Raw genomic sequence first — 6,354 nt, forward strand, 5'->3', positions numbered from 1 at the left:
GTCATTCTGAAATACTCCCCAAGAGAGCTGTTAAACGAGGAGAACTAATTCTTTACGTGGACGCACAGAGAATAAAATCATATGGCAGCCAAGCAGGATGAGTGTCTTAAGACTGGATTCTTTCCCCATGTAGAATGCTCGGGTCAGTAATAAGAGTGAAACAGGAAAGGTTTAAAGAGATAAGTCATTTCTAGTCCAGAATTAATGCAGAAAAAAATATCACCTTATTTACTGAGCAGTACTAGTCCCTAGCTTCATTAAGCATTCAGATGCATATCAGCAATGAAGGAGTCATTCCAAAGGGGCCATACCCAGCATTTGGCAGAAATAACCCTGATCCCTAAAGGGACCAGGAGATCTGATCCCTTTTGCTGCATCAGCAGCATTATTTCTTCAAGTCTCATCTCTCCTATCATTACACACCCAGAGATGCCCAAGGAACAGCAACAGTGTCAATGAGGCTTTCAACTTGAAAGCACTGTCTGACCCAGATGCACCAGACACAGCATTTTGTCTGGCACAATTCCACTTGTCAGGGATCAGGCAAGGCAGGGACAGGGACAAGGCAGAAGGCATCTCCTGCCCCAGCCTCAGCCTGCAACACTGACACAGGCAGAGCGAGCCAGGGAAGAGATTTGTCACTGTGAACCTGCCACAGGTGGCTTTGGGCTTGTGCTGTCAGAGGATGACAAACTCACACCCTGCCTAGGCTGCACCATTTGGAAGTCTCCCTCTCCTTCACTGGAAAAAATCAAAAGGACTTTCTATCATAGGAGGTTTTCCTAATTTCTGCCAATGCAAAACCAGGCAATATCCATGAATCTCCATCATATCTCAAAGGATTCAGCTGAGAAACAGCCCCAGGGAAAGGTTTTCTCCTTCAAAAGCAGGAGGAAGGAGTGGGAACATTTTGCATTTCATGCTAAATGCCTTCTTTTCCCCTACTAATTGTGACACCACAATGATTACAGGGAGATAAAAGGCATGTGCAGGGTAAAGAGGAAGGTTTCCTTTTCCTCTGCTGCATTTCCAGGGCCCCGAGGTACCACTCCAGCTCTTGCTACTCAACACTTCACACTGGAGGAATTTCACTGCACCACTTCTACTGCTCTCGGAGAGTCCACTGAGCACATCAAGGAATTAAAAAGAATTAAGTGAAATTTTTTAAAGAATGGGTTTTAACCAAGCTTTCTAAATGTCATCTCTGAGTCAAGAATACAATATTCATTCCAGGAAAGACATGCCCTCTACCTACCTGCATCTTCAGAATTCTCTTGGCTTCTGCTGCTGGGTCTTGGCCTTGAGAAAATGGAGGACAAAAGGACATATTAGGAGGTAGAAAGAGAAGGGCGGGAATGGCCATACCATGAAAGGAGGCATGACTTTTTAGCATGGTCACTGTGATGAAGGAGGAAATGTAACACATAAACACATAAAGATGAAAAGCTGATTAATTGCCCTTAAGCTTTCTGGTGCTGGAGTCACACAGAGCTGGCCAAGCTCTGGCTGAAACACAGCTGTCATTCTTCAGTTTGCATCATAACTCCCAATTCTGCTGCCTCTCCTTTTTGGAGCCAAGTGACTCCTACAGCCTCTCTGGAGCAGCAAGAGCTGCTGAGCTGAGACAGGAGTCTGTAAGGAGGGCAGCTACTTTTGTGCTGCTGCCAAAGCTTGACTTTGCCTGCTCGTGCCTTACCCTGGTGACAGCCTTGTGCTACACGTGGTCAGAGCACTGCTGTCTCCTGAGAATGATATAGCTCTTTCCAGAACAAAATGACTTTTTCTGACTCAGCTGCCAGGGAAGGATATTCACATGGCACTTTAAAAGCCCTACCAAAAATTTTCAATTGGAGTGATACTTCTGGGACTCCTGCTTTATTATTATCACTTGGATAAGCTTGATAGCTACATTTTCTCATGCATCTCCAAGCCAATATCTTTCCTCAGATACAGTCCTAGAACTCTTTTCTAGCACCATGCCCTCTTTGATCTTAAGCCCAGATCAAAATATTAAATATCAATCGGGTTATACATGTATACTCCAAAATTTTTCTGGCATCTCATTTCATCATGGAGGCCGTGGCACAGTGAAGTTACACCTGCTGATTACAGAAGCAGCTCCTGAACTTGCAGACACTTCTCCTATAGCCAATATTTGCCCATGCATATTCTCATGGCAGCAGAAGTTGACAGTCAAGGATAACAGCATTCAAAGACCTGCAGGACCCTATCCCGTGCAGTACAGCTCCCAAATGACACAACAACAATTACAGAGGGAATCAATAGCCAAGTCCAGCAAGGGACCCATCTTAAAGGTGCTTTGAATCCCTGCCTCCTCTTCCCCACCACCACCTTGGCTCTTGGGTTATATGATGCTGGGTTTGACATTGTGCTGGATCATGATGGATGGGTAAAATGGTGAATACACACAGGTTTGCCTAAATACAGGGGACAGTTCACTGTGCAAAATCACCTCAGGGGACGGGAAGCGTGAGGTGAGCAGCACACTGGAGCAGCAGACACATTGGCTTACCTCATCTCCCGGGACTCCTGGAAATCCAGATGGGGAGAGCTTGGCAGGGACCCTGCAGCACTGCCCCCAGGGGGACTGCCTGCCTTGCGTATTGGGGGAATCAGAGGCAGTCCCAGTGACCTCTTCTTCATTTCCCCACCAGTGGAATACAGCAAGGCAGCCTGGAAAGAGTAGAACACAGTGCTCAGATCAAGCATCCAGCCTTGCCCCCATTCCTGCCTCAAGACATTTAGACATGTGTTTGACTGGAACCTGACAGGAAAAGTCAAACTTACAGAGCAGATTGGCCTAGGACAGGGAAAGTTGACCTAGAAAAGGGAATTTGTGCGGGAGAGACCATGTCACATATTTGATACTTCTCCCCTCACACTCACTTCTCTGCAAGTGTGGCTGCATTCCCGGCTGGTATCCACATGTTTGATATCAAGATGTTCTGGGGTGCCACTGCCTCCACTGGCACTTTTGGATGGCTTGGGAGTGGGTTTACATCAGTGTTCTCTTGCTCTGCCTTAGGCACCCAACAGCCACTGCTGATCTCCGGCCATGGCCCCACAAAGCCATTCTGCCGGATGCCAAAACCTGCTTTTCTCAAGCCCCTCCTTTCTTCTGCTGCTGCCCTTCCCTCCTACAGTTCCCCAGCAGCCTTTGAGCCCAGATGCTGCTGAGCTCTTGGCATGCTCGCTGCTCTCCAGCTCCCACACATCCAGCATCTCAGGCTCCCTGGCATTTGGGAAGCTCAGCAGAGCTCCCTGCCCTGCTGCTCTCTGCAAGCTCTCTGCCTGCCCAAGTCCCTCCAGGGCCCCCATGCCATGGCCATGAATGGGGCTGGAGGCACTGGGGGTAGATGCACACCCATCCTTAGTATCCCATCATTTCTGGCCCAGCTAAAGAGTCAAATCAGGACCTGTTTCAACTTCACTGAAAGGGTCAGTTCCTGTCAGGGTTACATTGGGCCCTTTCTCAGCCAGGCTGAAATCACGTACCCGTGCAATTGATTGGACATTTTGTTTACCAAAGCTATTGTTCATCTACCTCCTCCTGCACCCCATGGCAAACCCAGAACAACTGCAGGTCCTGGCCCTGCTGCAAAGGCAATTGTGTGCCTGGGCTCTGGGCTGCTCTCCCCATGGCCGCCTCCCATCCCTTCCCTCTGGACAAAGCCATGCCAGAGCACACAGCTGCCCAGAAGCTGATGGAGTCTACAAATAGCAACAGAGACAACTGTGCAGAGGGTGTGGCTCTCACCAACTCAAAAGCTGAGACCACCTGGAACCGACTTTCCAGGACTGTCTGCTCCAACAAACACCTTTTTGCTTCCAAAGCAGACACAGCTGACATAAAACACCACCAAGACATAGAGATGGCTCACAGATATCTGTAGTTTACTCAGTCTAGGATAGCTTCTGCAGATTGGACAGCTTTAGCTGCTCTGAGTGCTTGTTGGTGTTTTCTCAGCCATAAGACAGAGGAGGAACCACGACAGAGCCCAGAAACCGTTCAGAGACCTCTCTTGCTGTTGATCCACGCTGAGCATGTGAACTCTCCACTACACACCCATTGCAATCACAGCCTGAAGTGCAGAGTCCTGCTGAGCTCTTCCTTGACTCAGCTGCTTCCCTGGGCTCACAGCATAGGAAAAGGGCTCACAGCTCTGCCTACAGCAAATAAACTGAGAATCTACTGCACAGGTCTTAGCTTAGTCTCCTTACCTTATAACATTTTCCATCTGAACCCTGCTCCCGGTTTTTTCTACTCTCATCATCATAGCCAGTGCCATTGTTCTTGTTCTCTTTCTCCACGCTGTACATTTCATTGGTGTCAGAGGAAGGAGAGCTCTCCTGGATGGGAGGCAACGGCTTGGAGGGAAGCAAGGAAGAGGGACATGGCCGGAAAGACTTGGAAGAAATGGACCTATTCTTGCCTGCAAAGTGGAGGAATTTTCACTGCACCACCAGAGCACACACTCAGTGATGGGGCTCTGGGAAAGTCCACAGAGCCCATCAAGGAATCAAAATTAATTTAAAGAAACTTCAAAACGAATGGGTTTTAACCAAGTTTTCCAAATGTTACACTGGAGGCAAGATTGCAATGGTCATTCTAGGACAGACATGACCTCCACCTACCTGCATCTTCAGAGTTGTTCACTTGGATTCTGCTGCTGGGTCTTGGCCTTGAGAAAATGGAGGACAAAAGAAGATGTGAGGAGGTAGAAAGAGAATGGAGGGAGTGGGCGGACCATGAAGGGAGGCAAACCTTCTTAGCATAGTCACTGTGATGAAGGAGGAAATGCAACACATAAACACATAAAGATGAAAAGCTGATTAATTGCCCTTAAGCTTTCTGGTGCTGGAGTCACACAGAGCTGGCCAAGCTCTGGCTGAAACACAGCTGTCATTCTTCAGTTTGCATCATAACTCCCAATTCTGCTGCCTCTCCTTTTTGGAGCCAAGTGGCTCCTACAGCCTCTCTGGAGCAGCAAGAGCTGCTGAGCTGAGACAGGAGTCTGTAAGGAGGGCAGCTACTTTTGTGCTGCTGCCAAAGCTTGACTTTGCCTGCTTGTGCCTTACCCTGGTGACAGCCTTGTGCTACACGTGGTCAGAGCACTGCTGTCTCCTGAGAATGATATTACACCTCCTGGCTTTTTCAAGAAGAAGAATCAGATGAAAAGCCCTTGGGAACAACATAGTGCTACATCATTATAGATGGGTAAAATGGTGAATACACACAGGTTTGCCTAAATACAGGGGACAGTTCACTGTGCAAAATCACCTCAGGGGACGGGAAGAGTGAGGTGAGCAGCACACTGGAGCAGCAGACACATTGGCTTACCTCATCTCCCGGGACTCCTGGAAATCCAGATGGGGAGAGCTTGGCAGGGACCCTGCAGCACTGCCCCCAGGGGGACTGCCTGCCTTGCGTATTGGGGGAATCAGAGGCAGTCCCAGTGACCTCTTCTTCATTTCCCCACCAGTGGAATACAGCAAGGCAGCCTGGAAAGAGTAGAACACAGTGCTCAGATCAAGCATCCAGCCTTGCCCCCATTCCTGCCTCAAGACATTTAGACATGTGTTTGACTGGAACCTGACAGGAAAAGTCAAACTTACAGAGCAGATTGGCCTAGGACAGGGAAAGTTGACCTAGAAAAGGGAATTTGTGCGGGAGAGACCATGTCACATATTTGACACTTCTCCCCTCACACTCACTTCTCTGCAAGTGTGGCTGCATTCCCGGCTGGTATCCACATGTTTGATATCAAGATGTTCTGGGGTGCCACTGCCTCCACTGGCACTTTTGGATGGCTTGGGAGTGGGTTTACATCAGTGTTCTCTTGCTCTGCCTTAGGCACCCAACAGCCACTGCTGATCTCCGGCCATGGCCCCACAAAGCCATTCTGCCGGATGCCAAAACCTGCTTTTCTCAAGCCCCTCCTTTCTTCTGCTGCTGCCCTTCCCTCCTACAGTTCCCCAGCAGCCTTTGAGCCCAGATGCTGCTGAGCTCTTGGCATGCTCGCTGCTCTCCAGCTCCCACACATCCAGCATCTCAGGCTCCCTGGCATTTGGGAAGCTCAGCAGAGCTCCCTGCCCTGCTGCTCTCTGCAAGCTCTCTGCCTGCCCAAGTCCCTCCAGGGCCCCCATGCCATGGCCATGAATGGGGCTGGAGGCACTGGGGGTAGATGCACACCCATCCTTAGTATCCCATCATTTCTGGCCCAGCTAAAGAGTCAAATCAGGACGTGTTCAAACTTCACTGTGAAAGGGTCAGTTCCTTTCAGGGAAAAGGTCTCCCAGCTCTGCCTAAATCACATAATGTGAAAGTTTGGC

This window comes from Molothrus aeneus, assembly GCF_037042795.1.
Source record: "Molothrus aeneus isolate 106 chromosome Z unlocalized genomic scaffold, BPBGC_Maene_1.0 scaffold_33, whole genome shotgun sequence".
NCBI classification, from domain to species: domain Eukaryota; kingdom Metazoa; phylum Chordata; class Aves; order Passeriformes; family Icteridae; genus Molothrus; species Molothrus aeneus.